This window comes from Onychomys torridus, chromosome 21, assembly GCF_903995425.1.
Source record: "Onychomys torridus chromosome 21, mOncTor1.1, whole genome shotgun sequence".
NCBI lineage: Eukaryota > Metazoa > Chordata > Mammalia > Rodentia > Cricetidae > Onychomys > Onychomys torridus.
This window is the reverse complement of record NC_050463.1, coordinates 20,216,696-20,230,400: the sequence shown is the minus strand read 5'-3', so window position 1 is coordinate 20,230,400 and position 13,705 is coordinate 20,216,696. Positions and strand designations below refer to the sequence as shown.

The window sequence follows — 13,705 nt, the reverse complement described above, 5'->3', positions numbered from 1 at the left end:
TGTGTGTGTGTGTGTGTGTGTGTGTGTTTTGAAACAGGATCTCTCTGTGTAAGCCTGATTGTCCTAGAACTCATATTATGTAGACCAGGCTGGCCTCAAACTCACAGAGATTTGCCTTCTTCTGCCTTCTGAGAATTGGGATTAAAGGTTATGCACCTCCATATCCAGCTTGACTTATATTTTTAAATAAAATATTGTTCTGTCACAACAAGGAAACATCAGTCTTTCATCTGTTTTGGGATGAAAGGGGTTAAAAAATACTGTACAAATATCACATTAATTACTTGAAAAGGCATTGTCTCCTCTCTACATAAAATTAGAATTCTCACTACTGTGGTGTTCAAAAGAAATGGTATCCAGAAGCCCAAAGCTGATTTTGGAGTCCAGAATAAGACTCTGTTGAGAGTCATTGGGTATCCCAGGTCATCAAGCAGTTCTAAGAGAGAAAGGCCACTCACCAACAGAGTCCCCTTGCCCACCTCTGCTGTGGGGAATTAGCTTTGGTATTCTCAGACTTATTGACCCCTAAGTAACTCTTCTAAATCCAGATAATCCTCTGAAGATCAATCCACGCACCCATCACTATCAGCCTGTCAAAGCCTGACAGGCTCCAGGGCTGGGAGGGAGGGAGGCTGGGCGGCTTTTGACTGATTCCCTGTCCACTGTTGAGAATGATCTTCCAGCCCTGGCGTGGAGCAGTCTGGCAGGGGTGCCCAGCCCGAGAGTCACAGGGCTCGCCTCCCCTTTGCACACTGGGTCTGTTGGGGGAAAAGGGTAGTTTACTTAGAATCAGCCTGGACCAGCATTTTGCTTTGTTCTTTTTGGGTCTACTCTGCTTTGCAAATGTACCCCAGAGGGAATGCTAAACGTGGCACCCGGGTAATGCGATGGTAATGGAAACAGATGCTGGAGGATCAACCCCAGAGAACTTGAAGCCCGTTCCCAGACAGCCGGGACTGCAGGGTAGATCAACAGAGACAAACATAATCCCTGTCCTCACAGAGACCTGCCCACCGGGCTTTAGCAAAAGCCGCTGTACTGTGCTTTTCCTCTGTTCCTGGAGAATTTTGACAAAACAGCCCCGAGCCCTAGGAGGGAGGAGCGCAGAAGGTCCCACTACAAATGGATGGGGGACTTCAGAAGTCTGTTGAGCTCTGCATCTGAAGGGACCGAGCAGGCCGCAGTGAGGAACAGGCCTTGTGAGGGAATCGAGACCATCCTGTCTCTAGAGTCGAAGGGAAAAAGAAAACAGTTCATTTGACCTGATCCCTTCTCCATATAGGAATGAGCACTGGGAAACAGAGTAAGGCCCACCCACGTCAGACACAGCTGGGACATTTCAAGGGTACAACTCCCAGAGTCCAGACTAACCCTCTTCTCAGAGAATACAGTCTGGCAGAGGTGAGGTATGAAGGTTTGTGATTCATTCATTCATTCATTCATTCATTCATTCATGTGCTTAATGAATAGCAGCTGTTGCCCTAGTCCTGTGGGAGACTCGGGGGAAACACACTATCTGACTATTGTACTCCAGGAACTTCAATTCTAGATGCCATTGCACGCACACAAATGTACATGTGCACACAACCCAGCGTACATGAACACATACATACATACATACATAGATGCAGACACACAACCCGGAATGGTTCCATTCTGGTAGAGCTGTGGAGTCCCTCCCATAATGAACCATAAGGATAGAAAGCGTCACAAGTGACTAAAGTTGAGGAATGGGTGGGTGCGTAGGGGTCAAGTGTTGTGTTCCTCAAAGCACTTCGGGCCTAGCATCTCAGCCAGCTTCTCACCCTGAGCTCCAACAACGCTTTTTAGGGCGCTGTCTGCCCAGATCCCCCAGCCTGGACTTGCACGACGCTAGTCATCTGGGTGTTGAAGTCAATAGATTTGACTTGAAGCAGGCCTGGAGGAGAGAACAGAGATGCCACCACCTCTTCCTGGTCTTCGAGAAGTCAGACCATCTAGAGCCTGGGGCTCTTCTTCCTCCTGGGCTTTCAGGTTATGGGATGCTTCTGGAGGATCTGCAACTATCACTGACCTCCAGGCTGTGGCAGGAATGGAGGGCTGTGTATCCAGGGATGGGTTTCTCTAAGGCAGAGCCATGGGGAGGCCCTTCCTGTTGCCTTGGAATCACGGTTCTTCAAGATTTCTATGCTGGGAGGAGGAACATTGCTTCTGTCTCTAGGCCCTGGGTCCCCTGGTTGAAGACCTAAGACGAAAAGATCTGAAGGCGAAAGAACAAACCATAGCTAGCGGCATGAGCATCAGCGAAGGGCTTGGCTGATGGTGATTGGTGGCCGTAGGACGTCCCCACCAGAGTAATCACACATGCCAGCGTGTTCACAGAGGTGCCATAGTGACACTGTCATCTTTAAACTTCAGGATTTATCCTCTGAACCTCAGTATCCTTTTGATTACCCTTAAGGGCACAGATGTGCCTATGAGGGTGGCAAGGATGGAGTCACGTTCATCCCTAATCGATGCAGGCTGCTCGCTGCTCTTCCTCCTGACTCAGCAATAGTTCATGGCCATCTGCGGCATGTGAGGCCTGCCAGAGGCTGGGGGGTGGGGCAGATTAATCCCATCTCTGCCTTCTTGGAGCTGAGGTCTTAGCAGGAAAGACAGGCACTAAATAACGTGGATGGGAAGGAAGACCGGCGCTGTTGAACACATACCACACCCTGAGGTGTGGGCCAGAGTTAGTCAGATGGACAAGGAAAGGGAAGGGGGCAGACATTGTGGGTTAAGGAAAAGCATAAAGGAAAACAAGCATATGGAGACACCCCCCCCCACACACACACTGAGTACCCACTAGGCAACTGGGAGATTCGTGGGAGTATAAACTGTCTCTCAGGGGGAAAAATGGATAAAGAGACATGGAGGTGTGTCCTCTTTGACCCAGTGTTTTTATTTCTAGAAATGTATCCAAAAGATATAATCAGGAACACGCACAGAGGTATACAATGGGACATGGCCTGGACATCCCTCAGTAGGGTTGATTGGACCCATCCTAGCACATTCTACAATAAAATGCTATGTAGTTTCAAAAATAAATAAATACCATGGCTGTCCCCTTGGTCTGTGTCTCACAGTTGCATTGAAGTGTGAAGGAAGTCTATGAAGAGAAAGGTGGCGGCGGGGGATGGTGGAGGGAAGTCACTGGGGCCTGTGGGTAGTTCTAGGGGAGACAGGGAGGTCAGGCAAAGGTTGGGCATGCAGAAGAGAAGGGAGACTCAGGTCCAAATGGCTCTGACCTGGGGGAGGGGGGTGGCGTGCTCTGGCCCTGGGACAGCTGGGGCCCTGGCACCGGCTCCAGGCTCCGGGTTTAAAGAGCTTTAAAAGCTTATTAAAAAGGTTCCTTAGACATCAAATGGCTCTTAAAAATCAATATTTTGATGATTTGAGTGCAAGGGAATCAGAAACATATGGATCAAATTGCCCTCAAATTATACACACTTTAAAAAATGTGTTGGTCTTTAGCAGGCTCCAAATATTTGAAAAACAGACAGGCACATTGTCCTCATCTCCAGACAGAGGTCACCTTGAAGAGTCTGCAGAGGAGGTCTGTGGGAGCTGGCAGGCTTGAGTGGAGAGAGGCATGGTAACTCCTCTAGAGTGCATGCATGGAGCACCAAGGAGCAACTGTGCACATGGGTATACAAAGGGGTTTGCTGCTGGGGCTCTGGTTTCCCTCTAAGACAGGTAGGCTCTGAGAGCCGGGTTCAGAAACCACAGTTTTCACCTTAAATCGCAGTTCTAAGGAAGCCCAAGGCAGGAGGAACAAAGGTGTGTCTGGAATCTCAAGGAGAGCTATCTTGCACACCAGCGTGTCGTGACTCAATCCAAACCCACTCCTGTTTGCTACGTCCGTTCCTTCCTCCGTTCCAGCACCAAACTTTGCCGTGGGAGACGTGGCAGGGTCCACGGGATTGCTAGTCAATCTGGTGGGGACGACAGCCAGGGGCCTTCAGAATTCATCTTGGGCCAAGAGCTCCCGTCTTCCGGTTCGTGGGGGCGGTAGTTGGGTTGGGAGTGGGGCACTCTGCCTTTTGAACTCTGTCCCTGGAGCCCAAGAGGAGGAGATGAGGCACACCTGGAGGCTAGGCGTGAGGTCAGAACTGCTCTGGGTTAGCTGCATGGAGGGAAAAGATGAGAGATCACTGTCCTGGAAGGGAGGAATATAGATCTCAGTCAGCCCTGGATCTGTCCTTGGCTACCCCATCTCCCTGGCTAGACCCACCAGTGGGCTGGGATTTGCCCTTCTCCCTGGACCTCTGAGCCTCTGCTCTGTCCATCAAACTTGCAATGCCCATTTCTCTCTCAACACCAGGCCACCTAATGCATCCCCGCCCCCCAAACAGCTCTCCCCAGGGCCTCACAGCTCCCCCGCTGTCCCATTAGGCGGCCCTGTGCTGTATGCCTCATGTGCTCCTCTGTCACTCAGAACTGGCGTGTGATCATTCTATCTAGATGGGCAGGCTCACGGCCGGGCTCCGGGCTTGAGCTTGAGTCTCTCTGTCCATACTTCACAATCACTGCGCAGTCTGAGGAGGGAAGCAAAGAGAGGGCCACGGGCCACGAGAGAAAGTGAGGTGAGGGTGTACTGGGCTAGGACTCAAAGGGGATGTTGGAGGGCACAGACCTGTGCAACAGAACAGGCTTCTAGCAGGTGGCCACTGGCCCGAGGGGAGACATGAGGAGATTCGAGGGAGATAAAGGCCATGTCCGCTCACTCTATAGAGTCTTTACAGTTCCTCCCAGCCCTGCACGTTCTTCAGGAGAATCTGGTGACAGGTCTCACACCTGAACGGGATGAGGAGGATTGGTAAAAGATGGGGTGGTGGGGCAGGGTGTTCTCTGGGATCTGGGTAGAGTGCAAACAAGAGGCTATCTAAAATGCTGTCGGGTGCCTCAGAGAAGGGCTGAGGATTGGTGGGTGATTCCCGGGGACCGTGGTCACTTTGCCTGCACAAGCTGGTGTGTGGCATTTTAAAAAGCAAAACAAAACAAACCCAAAAAACAAAAACAAAACCTTTGGAGTTCTTTTTTTTTTTTTTTTTTTTTTTTTTTTTTTTTTGAGCTGAGGATTGAACCCAGGGCCTTGAGCTTGCTAGGCAAGTACTCTACCACTGAGCTAATTGTTGAGACCAAGGTTGGAAAAAGCACAGGGACAAATAGCCAAACGAATGGAAACACATGAATTATGAACCCAAAGCGGTGGAGCCCCCAACTGGATCAGGCCCTCTGGATAAGTGAGACAACTGAATAGCTTGAACTGTCTGGGAGGCACCCAGGCAGTGGGACCCAGACCTGTCCTTAGTGCATGAGCTGGCTGTTTGGAACCTTGGGCTTACACAGGGACACTTTGCTCAGTCTGGAAGGAGGGGACAGGACCTGCCTGTACTGAATCCACCAGGTTTAAATGAATCCCCAGGGGAGTCTTGGCCCTGGAGGACATGGGAATGGAGGGGAGGGGCTGGGGGGGAAGGTAGGGGCGGGGGCAGGAGGACAGGGGAACCCATGGCTGATGTGTAAAATGAAAACACAAATATAATAAATTAAAAAGGGAGGAAAAAAACCGTTCAGAGGAAAACAACACACAGGGACTTACAAGTGTCCTCTTAACACAATGACAGGAAGGGGAACAGGAAGCGGTGCCCTGCCCGCCTCAAGTCGCCTCTCCCTGTCACTGAGCACTCACCTCTGGAGATCCTACCATGGAAAAGAAACAAGGGCCTGACTTGGACTAGCCAGGCCCTGGAATGACAGCCCTGGAGAAAGAACTACCTCTGTACACAGGGCTGGTTGGTTAGGGTGCTGGAGCCTGTTTCCAGGGCCTCCCAGATGTGTCTCTGAGCCAAGGCTGGGCCTGGCCCTCTTCAGATCTGGGATGGCCCTCCAGCCTTGCCTCTGCTCTGACATCTAAGCCACACCACCACATACCAAACAAAGCCATCCCCTCTGAAGCTTGGTGCAAGCTCCCCACTTCTGACAGCAAGGGCTACGTGGTGGGGGAATCCGGGGTCATGCGAAGCTCAAATTTAGCAGGGTGTGTTCCGTGCCCTGCCCCCTCACCTACCTCTCCCCAGCACACTGATGTCTGGGGCAGACTTCTCCAAAACCACTACCCTGGCATCTTTCTCATCAAATCCACACCCCTAACATCCAATGGGATGGGGAGCCAAAGCTGATGAGTCCTCCTCTTCCTCTTGATTCCTGTCTCCCAGGATCTATCCTTGACATTGACTCTGTCCTCATCCCCTCAAGTGAGTTCATCACTAGCCTCCTCTATTCCCTCCACACATCTGTCCCTGCATCTTCCCACAGCCCTAACTTTTGTGTTTATGTTTTTGTTTTTGAGACAGGTTTCTCTGTGTAGCCCTGGCTGTCCTGGATCTCATTCCATACACCAGGCTGGCCTCGAACTCACAGAGATCCACCTGCCTCTGCCTCCTGAGTGCTGGGATTAAAGACGTGCACCACCACCGCCCGGCTCACAGTCCCTAACTTTACCCAGTCTTTTCCCTTTCTTTTTTTTTAATAGTAGAAGTAGCATCCAGGACCTCATGAATGCTAGGCAATCTGCTCTACCACTGAGCTATTTCCCTAGTTCTCTTTTTATTTTTGAAATTTATATGATTATGTGTACATGTGCAAGTGTGTGTGGCAGCCAGAGATCAATAGCGGGTATTTTCACCAATTATTCTCTGCCTTATTGTTCATTTACTTATTTACTTTGAATTACAGCCTGCCACTGAACCTGGAGCTTACTCATTTGTCTTGACAGGCTGGCCAGAGAACCCCAGGCATGGGATTACCATGACTAGCTTTTACATGGGTACCCAGGGGTTAAACTCAGCGATTCCTTCCTATGCCATAAGCACTTTACCAACGAAGCTGTCTTCCTGGCTCTCACTTTTTATTTCTCTGATTCAGAATCTCAACTAAATTGCTCAGACTGGCCTTGAATTCACTCTGTAGCCCACATGGGTCTTGAACGTGTGATATTCCTGCCCCGGACTCCCTGGTAGCTGGAATTACAGGCCTGTACTGCCAAGCCTGAATGACTTAGGCCATGTCTTCCTTGCCACCAGCTTTTGGTGCACTTTCCAGGAGAGCAGGCTCCTTTCCCTCAAGGCCCTGGGTGGCTCCCCATTGCCTATCCTGTGTATCCCTGGCTTCCGAGGCAGAACTTGACTTCTGTGCGATGGTCCCATGCTTCTTCTAGCCTCCTCTCTGGGCCTACCCTGCCCCCACCCTCTGATACAGGCCCAGGGAATTTCTTAGAAGACCTGTATCTCCAGTCTCACTATCTCTGTGCCTTTGCATATGCTGGCCCCCTGCCCCCCAGCCTCCTGGGCCCACCCCATCTCTAGCCCAGGCCTAGGGTGTCCCTGGCATCCCCAACACCTTTAAGACTTCTTTTGCGGTCCCATTCAGGGCAGTCCTCTGGCAGGCCTTGTCGCCAGGCATCTGGCCCTTTGTAACACACAACCCAGTCCTGAGTTCGGGGTGTTGTTCTTTCATTCATTTCTTTTTGGGTGTGGCTGGGTGCACATGCCACAACACACATGGCGGTCAGTCAGAGAACAAAGCTGTGTTGCTGGATCTCTCCTCCACCTTCTTCTCATGGGTTCCAGAGATTGGTCTCGGGTTGCCAGGTTTGCACAGCAATCTCCATTCCCTGATAAGCCATCTCAATGGCCCTTTAAAAAAAAAAAAAAAAAAAAATGGTTAGGTTGTTTTGGGTAAAGCCAGGCTTGCCAGGAAGGCTTAGGGAGTCTCTTTGTCCCTATGGTAACCAAAGGAAAGTACAGAGACCAGGGTTCCCTGATGGTGAGTCCCTCAAGGGGTTAGCTTTGGGCTGGGCACAAGGAGAGACTCCACATAGCTGTGGGAAGAGAATGGACAAAAAAAAAAAAAAGTCTCCACAGCTTCACTGCGGACCAAGCTGGCCGGGCCCCTGCACACACGGTCCCCTGGCCCCTTCTGCATTCTGGATTTCTTCAGTGTCCCTTCTCTGCTTGGTGGCTTTCGGGGGCTCGAATGCTATCACTGTCCCAGTGGATGTTTGGTGGGGCCAGAGGGACTCTGTGTGCGTGTGTAGTGGCACTGAGGGGCTCTGAGGGGGTCAGAAACAAAGGCCCAGAGTGAGATCCAGGGCACAGCTGAACTGCCCTGAACTCGCCTTTTTTTGTTTTCAAGGAAATGCATAATCCAAGAACCACCCACGGCCCTGGCGGCCCAGCTAAGCAGGGCTGGAATGAACTGCCTTTCCCATTAGTAATTGTTTTTTCTGGGTTGCCTGTAACCCTTCCCCTGCCGCTCCCAGCTCCCCAGCTCCCCAGCTGCTGGGGCCTGGCTCTGCCTCAGCCTTCCTCAGAGGTCCACCGGGATGGATGGACCCCCTAGGCCAACTCCCTGAGGCATCTCCAACTCTGTCCCACTTGTCCAGATGTCTCCCGTGGGTTTGGCAACAAACCGTGGCCTGTAGCTTTCTCCCCCTACTCAGCCAGGCACTAGAGGGGACCCAGGCTGGAGAACTGTAAAAGACTGGGTAGACCCCGAGGGGCCCAAGAGTGTTTGTGGCAGGGTCTGTACGTCTTAAAGCAGCTCCTTTGTGGCTGTGGAGTCACTATGAGTCAGCGATAGAACAGAGGGCGGGAGAACTCTCTGGTGTGTGTCTAAGTGTGTCTGTGGGTGCTGCGGCCATGCCCTCATGTCAATGTGCTGGGAAGGACGGTATTGCTCTGGAGTTAACTTAGAACCTCTCTATCCACCTACCAGTGCCAGCATCCTTTTGAGCCTTCACTCCAGGAAGAGATCGCACCCTCTGCTCCATGTTTCTGCCCTCAGCAGATTCCCCCTCACAAACACAAGAGTACCGGAACTTGGCGTTAGCTAAGCTGTACATTGCAATCCCAGAGGGTACAAGGTCAGGTGCTGAGCCTATGCCCACCTCACCCCACCCTGTTCCCGCCCCAGCCAGCCCTTCTGCTCCAAGCTGGAGACCTCCTCCTGCATTCTCTGAGGTGGCTATAGCGCCGGGCAGGCCTCTCTGCTCAGATGAAGGTGGGTGTGGAAGTAAGGAGGAGAACTGGGTGTTGATTGTTGCACCCTCCAATCCAGCCTCCCTTGGAGCATGAACCGCTTTGTCTCATCCTCAGTAGGCCTGGCCTCTGGCCAAGGAGGGATGCTAGAGTGGACTCAGGCCCCCATCTTGCCTGAAGATGGAAAGGCTTCGCCCTTCAAAAGGAGGTGCTTAAAACCATGGCGGAGCTACAAGCTCAGGAGCCTGGGAGATTGGGGCCTACATTGACAAAGACCATGTCTTGGGTTGGGTCTCAGGCCTTAGGGTTCATGCTGGTTAGTAGTGCCCTGGGCAGCTGGCAAGACCAGCAGAGCCAACACGCCATCCAGCCTGGCCACGAAACATTTGGTGCAAATCAAAGGGCTTTTCCCGCCAGGACAGGAATGCTGCCGAGTGGGATCTGGGACCAGGCCTGGCAGACCGAACACTGCCCTAATTGAGGCGCTTTTAGACTTTCAATTATAAGCAATATTTTCCCAAGCTTCCTAAATTGACCGTGGAGACCCGCTGGTGTGAGTGCCTGTGGACAGAAAGGGGGGGGGGGGGGGGTGGGGTGGGATGGCTGTTAAAGTGTTTGGAGCAGGTTTATTTTAGTAAGTGCTTTGAGGTGAGAATGCTCCCACAAAGTAGGGACTGTAGTCATGTTTCTGGGAGGAACGGGCATGAGTTTAGAGACAGAGGCCTGCAGGCATGATCAGACACATGGGTGGAACATACTCGTAGACAAACACCTGTGGAGAAACACACACAGACAGTTGCATGAATGCCAAGCTGGAAATCCCTCCCAAGCACCTGGAAGATTCAGAAAGGAAAATAGGGTTGGTGGCTCCGCCCACTCCTCACCTTCGCCTCCTCCCGTGCCTCTAGGCCTCTGTGGCCTTCCCAAGGCCTACTTAGAGAGCCCCAGCCAATGTGCAGTCAGTTCCCAGCTGGGTGTTTCTGCTTGTGTTACAGCCTCAGGGAAGCTCAACTGTCTAGAAAGGAACACCAAGCCTTTGTGGGGAAGAGGAGTCAGGCTTCTGTCCCCCAGCTGAAATCTTGAGGCACCTTCCTAGTGAAACACCCACAGTGGTCTGAGAAGCAGCCCTGTCTAAATTGCAGAGGCAGAGCCCTGAGGTGCCTCTGGAAATAAGCCTCCAGGGAGCAAGCTTCCCTCAGCACAGGCCTACCCTTCTTCCAGCAGGCCTCCCAGAGCAGGCTATGGGGATTCCACAGCGGGCCAGGGTCTAGCCTGTCTTTACACTACTGTTTCCTCTGCCTTGGGAACACTTGATGCCTTTACTATAACACTGAGCAGTCAATGCTGGGCCCAGCAGCTAAGCGCAAATACACAGACAGCGTTGAACCCCCCAATCCCTGGCTCTGGCTCTGTCATTCATAGTCCATGCCTGTCCAACCCAGGTGGACACCAGAGCCCCTTCCTAGTGTCTCCCAGTGACTCCAGGAATGGTCACAGGTAGGGCCTCTGAGAGGGATGGGGACCGGAGACAAGCTTGCCTGCTCCAACATCTTGTCAAGAGCGCTCTGGGACTAGGACAGAGTGAGATATGGGGAACCTGGTGGCCAGATCAAGACCTTTCAGCCAGGGCTGGGGCAGAAGGAACCTGGGTGGCTGTTACAGGCCGTTGCTCTTGTCCTTATCTGGGGCTCCTGGTTCTTACACCACGTCCTCAACGGCCTCTGGAGTCAAGGGGCCCTGTTGTTCTCTCCCCAAACAGACCGTTATGGTTTCCGTTGTTTGGGGAAGGGGCTGGCAGGGGTGGGGTCGGACAGGAGTGGGCTGTCTGCTTAATTAATCATTTTGGGCCACCCTGGGAAACTCATTAAACCACCTCAGGCTGCAAGCCGGAACGCTGCCCTTGAAGTTAGATAGAACATTCTAGTTTGCTATGTTAGAGTCCCTTTTTCTTTCCATTCAGACACATATGTGGGCAGGAGATGTGTGTGTGTATGTGTGTGTGTGTGTGTGTGTGTGTATGTGTGTAGCAAGCGTGCCCTGTATCTACCATTCTCTGTGTGTTTTTGTTTCCTAGAGTCTGCAAGGAACTTCCCCTGATTCTTCTTAATTACCAGTGGAGAAGAAATTCAAGATGCCTAGGGCAAAGGTCAAACTCCACCTGTTTTCCTTACACTTCATTTTCTGGCAGTTCCCACAATAGTGCAGATAAGTAAAAGATTAAGGCAATCTTTTCTAATTAAAGTAATTAAAAAACGGGGAGGGGGGAGGGGGAGTGTGATTGCACCCTTTCATCTGAAAGGGAAAATATTTACTCACCCAACTGCAGGCCCTTAAAAGCGTTCAGGAGGTCTGTGTGGACAAACGGGTGATCCCCCCTGCCCCCCAACCAGCCTGCTCTCCTCCGGTGTGCATGTACACACACACACACACACACACACACTCACACACAGACACACACACACACACACACACACACACACACACACACACACACACACACGCTGGTTTATGGAGCTAGGGACAATCTAACAGGGATACCTTGAAAGCCAGGCAGGAAGGAGGGAACCTAAGGACACTATTAGCTTGCCTCCTGCCAAGCACAGTGGGACGGTTTCTGGAGCCCTTGGAACTTGGGTTTGACCGTGGTGGGGTTTCCTTTGTTGGTGGTTTGTTTTTTTGTTTTTTTGGGGTTTTTTTTTTGGTTTTGTTTTTATGAAGCCGGGTCTCCTCGTATAGACTAGCTTCGAACTTCCCATGTCATCAAGGCCGGCCTGGCCTTCTGACTCCTTATCCTCACGCCTCAGCCTCTGCAGCACTGGGTCTTTAGGCTTAACTCTGGCTCTGCCTGCGATGTTTCGCCATGGTCTTTCTAGGGCAGTGACCCAAAGGCCCTTGGCCTTGCTCTGACTGCTTCATCCCCTGTAAACTCTTCCCTCTGACTTGGATTGAGTGGAGAGCTCACCAGGGAGGTTGGTCAGTCTTGGATACTGTCTTCCCATCTTCCCCGGCTATGGCCCGGCATGCAGCTCTTCTGTTGGCCTTTTGTACAAGTCCGTGTGCCTGACAAATAAGCACTTGATCAGTGACAGAGGACATGTATGTGGCACAGGCTTCCTGCCAGATGGGCAAAAACCAGCAGCAGTCCTTTGGTCCTAGGCCCACAAACCAAGCATGTGGTGTGTTTCCTTTTGAGTTTCTAGAGGCAAAATAATGCCCCAGTTTTCTGATGTATGATGCTGAATGGCACAGTTGAAACTTTTCCCTAGATAGGGGCTTCTCTAGTGAGGTGTGGCAGTGGAGACAGGCAGCCCTACTCCAGGGGTTAGGGGCTTTGAGGAATGGGAGATGTGACAAGGAGATATTAACAGCCAGACCAAGAGCCTGGGGTCTCCCCTGCTAGGGGATGCTTGAGAGCCAGGAAGCTCCCCAAGTCCCCAGAACGTGACAAGAAAGCTCCAAGAGTACCCTAGCTCACTTGTTCCCTCACAAGGGCCTGGCTACCTCTGCCTGACCCAGGGCCAAGCTAGATAGTAGCATCCTTAGCCTGATCCAGGGCTGCTACCCCTTGTAAGATTACCTGCACAGAATCAGCCAGGGTAGATCTGTGTCTACAGTGGAATTATCCATCCAGGAAGGACTGAGCAAGTAGGGGGTGCAGGGTGTGGAGTTTTCCCTGTGTTGAGAACTCAGTGTCAACAGCCCTGTCTTTGGACTCTGAACTCTAGTAAAGCCTCCTTCAAACAAACACCCTTCTTCCTTGGCCTGCCCAGACCAGTTATGGCCTCCAGAAGGGCAGATCTCATTCTGTCATTTCTGTCTGATCAGCAGCCATGGCATCCCTGTCCCCCCAGGGAACAGACTCACCGGCAGACCTCACCAGAGAGGATCGTGAAACCCACCTCACATGGCAGGCTTGAGTAGGGCATGACCTCACCCCTTGAAATATCTTCTGCGTCCCAACCACACAGGGCTCCTGCAGACCTGTGTTCACAGGTGGCTATTAAACAAACAAACAAACAAACAAACAAACCATTGCAGGGTGTTTGGATGATACCCTGAAGCCCGTTTCTTGAGCCCATTGGGGAAGCTTTATCTTCTCGTGCAATGCAACGCCTGGGTAACTCTGGCTGCCTTCCAGGGCCAGTGTTATCACGCTGCACTAGGCCCCTCTGCTCCAAAGCTGCCTAAGCCTGAAGCATCAGGGCGCTGGCAGCACAGCCCTGGTCTCCTTCAGCTGGACTCAGGGAATTGTGTCTGATCCAACCTACGCTTTTGCTGATTAACTTACTCAGTGGAAACTGTCCCTTGGGGAACTGGAATCCTTGCTGCCAAAAGAAATGCTTCCTCTGGACCAGCTTTTCTAATCTTCTTCCTTTTTCTGCAGCTCTGCTCTCCCCACTTCCTGCCTCTTTCCTTCTAGCATCCCAATCAGCTTTTACCTTTCTTCTTCCCTCCTACTGAGACCCAAACAAATCTGGTAAACAAACTGTCAGGCCAGTCTCTTAAAGAGATAGCTCGTGGCTGCAAAGGATGAGTCCCGGGGAGGCGGATTCAGGAGGTGGTCCATCACTTAGGAGACTGGGAGAAAAGAGAAACCAACCTAAAGCAGTCCAGAAAATTGCCCTAGGATCTACCTGCCG

The 13,705-nt window shown here is 51.7% G+C and overlaps 1 long non-coding RNA gene across 4 annotated transcripts; it reads right to left on the bottom strand.

The window, feature by feature from the left end:
* Positions 1 to 2,898: 2,898 nt before the first annotated feature.
* Positions 2,899 to 13,456, bottom strand: LOC118572008. Of its 4 annotated transcripts, XR_004943421.1 has the most exons (8): positions 13,354 to 13,456; positions 12,965 to 13,062; positions 12,028 to 12,125; positions 8,800 to 10,080; positions 7,426 to 7,721; positions 4,658 to 4,818; positions 4,395 to 4,559; positions 2,899 to 4,147 (listed from the first exon to the last, which is right to left on the bottom strand). It is a non-coding gene; the product is annotated as an uncharacterized LOC118572008 (long non-coding RNA). The 4 variants fall into 4 exon arrangements; XR_004943422.1 differs by having other exon boundaries at positions 4,395 to 4,818; positions 12,930 to 13,062; XR_004943420.1 differs by having other exon boundaries at positions 4,395 to 4,818.
* Between the last annotated feature and the right edge of the window lie 249 nt (positions 13,457 to 13,705).